Consider the following 3,355-nt stretch of genomic DNA (forward strand, 5'->3'; position numbering starts at 1 on the left):
TAGTATTAAAAGTCTCCTAAGAAGTCTACGTAACATTTCCTTTCTATTTCTAAGATTGAATTTTTGTCACTTGTATCCCTCTGAGGCTCTGAAATCAAGGCATTTATCGTGTAGCCCTAACAGGCATCTTCTATATCACTGATTCAAGCAAAATCTTTTGGATACCTTGATTGTGGGCTGATTCGATTAAATAAACCAAGGAAACAAAGGAAAATACATTCATCTCCTCTCCTGCAGTTTATCAAGAAGGTCCTTGGATTGCAAGGATTCTTTACTCAATCTCTACTTCTTTATTTCAAGATTACAAAATGTAAAGGGCTATCTTAACCAAGGACAAAAACCTCTACCTACATTAGCAATTAACATTAACCCTCTTTTATAATCATTCCATTTTCCCTCCTGCTGTTCTAGGGAAATCTGAATTAAAAAGCCTGGTGCTGCTCAAGGGCAATTAATAGCACCGAGATGACAAAAGATCTTAGAACAGCTGACAAAGTGGCCCTGGGAGGGAACTGGGCCCCGGCTCAAAGTCACGGTGGGAAGTGTGTGCCCCGTGCTGCACGGGCTTTACGCATGAAGAATGAAAAGATTTTCATCACCCAGGATAATGCAATTAAAAAGTACACCACCAGAAGCCACCCCATGCCAACTTGTTCAAAATTGGGCCTCAGACCCAGGGACCGAATTGAAATTCGAAGCTGAAACATCTCCATCGGCAGAGAGGGAGGGGAAGCGGGGATTTGCCTGCCTCCTTGTGCAGACAGGTGCCTGTTAGGGGAATGGAGGGGACATATGTTCATTGCCCATGGTAAGAAATGATTAGAGGATCTAGGAAGGGTGGACAGAGGGAGACGTGACTAATGTCAGAGGAGAAGCTAATTAAAAGGAGGATGTTGGGTCTCTTTTATTCCTTTCTGCTCAGTGTTTCTGCTCTGTGCTGTACACACACAATTTAGCATGCATGGAGAAAGGAGAACAACCATCTCTAATTGCCCGAAAATGACATAGTATTTGTTGTCCTGAATGCCGCTTTGCCCAGGTGGAAATTGTTTTCCTGATTAGCCTGCTCACACAGACTGCTGTGGTCCACTGTACAGTTGGGATTTTTTTCTCTCTCTCTAATCTCAGTGAGATGAACACAATTCACGCTGTTGATTGCTGAAACAACAGGAGTAATCGTTCCAGACAATGACCACGACTCCACACTGTCAAGAGCACCAGGGGAGAGGGAAAGGTCCCCTTCACTAAGCAGAGCCGCATGGAGAGCGGGTAGGCCTGGCCCGCTTCCCATTCCTCCTCCAGCTGGTCTCTGGAAGCTATACTGCTTCTGCTGCAAGACACACAGGTCACAAGGTTTACCCTTCTTACCCAACTCCTGACATGCTTCTATAATGGTAATAGGTCAGTTGCCCAATGCACACAGCAGGTCACCACATTGCAGAGAGAAAGGGGTTTAATCATATGGCCACCAATTGAGGAGATGGGAGGAAACCTCCAATCTGTCTCCCTGAGGAGTCTGGGGCTAGAATTTTTAAGGGCTTTGGAGTGGTCTGAAGTTTGGAGATCATTGATTGGTCAGAATGCAGAATGAAGTCATCGGACAAGGAGATGAAGAAGCTGTATTTTCATGCTGCTTCTCTTCCTCCATGGGGGTCTTCAAACCAGTGGGCATCAGCTGTTTCACTGGGATTCAGGATGTGAAAAACACCTTAAGTAAAAGCCTTATGACCTAATGCTGGAGATCCTATCTATCTTTAACAAAAGCCTTGTGATTCTAACTCCAAAACTCCTATCTCTGGGAACAATGGGAATGCAAATGGTGAGAATCTACTGCTACATGACTTTCCACTACAAGGAAGTGGGCCAAAGTACAGCCTGATAAATGCTTAATTAAAACTCGATTTCTGTTCATTCTTGTTAACCCTGTGAGTTCACTTCCCATCCCTGAGGTTACTGGTAGAGCACACACACTCCACCAGCAAGCTTGGCCAGCCTGTTGAGCTTTAACCAGCAGGCATTGTGCTACAGTTGACTGGTTCACGTGGATTTGTTACCATTAAACCTTCAATGTGAAGGGATAATTTTCACTTTTCTGTCCAATCACAAATGTTTTCTATGGAATATGTGGTGGGAAAGAGTGAAGGGATATACAAAAAAAAAAAGTGGGGGAGAAAATGCACATACACGCAACAGCTAAGGGAGCCAAAAATGTTTCCACTACAATAATAAGACAGCCAAATAAAAAGAGGTCCCTGGCGAACCCATGTCTGGCCTGTGCACTGGGAGGGTGGGGTGGAGCCACAGAAGATCATGCCATTTGCAGCGGGGAGGAGCCTGGCCCCTTGTGTTCCTGGGTGGTAACCTGGGATTCAGTCTATGAGATGGGGACCTGTTAACAGGAACCTCTCTTGCTTTGCTGAGTTTCTTTCCTTTTTGCCCAATAAATTCCATTTTTCTCACCCTTCCATGTATCCATGAGCCTAATCTTTCCTGGTCCTGTGACAAAGATCCTGCTTTTAGCTTAACTAAGGAGAACGTCCTACAACAGTAATACTGACAGCTAAAATTTGCTGATTCCTCTGTGCCAGGTAGTGTGCCAAGCCTTCATGTGTGCCATTTTTAAATGTCCACAATAAACCCAGAAGGTAGATCCTTTTATGGCACCCATTCTACCAATGGGAAAGCTGAAGCATAAGGAAGTTAAAGAAAGCATCAGAGCTGAAATCCGTACTGGCCAATCTGTCTCTGAACTTGATCCAGACTCCTAGCCAAGAGCCCCGCAAGCTGAATGTCCAAGGAGAACAGAGAGAAGCCAAGATTCTTAATGATGGGACCCATTTCTGGTTAATAAAATGAGATGACTGTTGGCCACAACATGGATGGAGCTGGAGGCCATTTTCCTTAGCTAACTAATGCAGGAACAGAAAACCAAACGCAACGTGTTCTCACTTATAAGTGGTAGCTAAATGATGAGAACACATGTACACATAGAGGGGAGCAACACAGAATTGGGGCCTATCAGGGGCTGGAGGGTGGCAGCAGGGAGAGGATCAGGAAAAATAACTAATGGTTTGTGAACTCAGAAAATCTGAGACAGGTCTCAGTTAACTTAGAAAGCTTATTATGGCAAAATTGAGGATGCACCCGTGACAGCCTCAGGAGGTCCTGATGACATGTGCCCAAGGTGGTCAGGGCACAGCTTAGTTTTATACATTTTAGGGAGACATGGGACATCAATCAGTGTACGGAAGAAGTACATTGGTTGTGTCTGGAAAGGCGGGACAACTTGAAGCAAAGGCAGGAAGACTGGAAGCAAGGAGGAGCTTCCAGGTCACAGGTGAGACACAAATGGTTA

This window comes from Mandrillus leucophaeus, unplaced genomic scaffold (assembly GCF_000951045.1).
Source record: "Mandrillus leucophaeus isolate KB7577 unplaced genomic scaffold, Mleu.le_1.0 Scaffold429, whole genome shotgun sequence".
Classification (NCBI taxonomy): Eukaryota; Metazoa; Chordata; class Mammalia; order Primates; family Cercopithecidae; genus Mandrillus; species Mandrillus leucophaeus.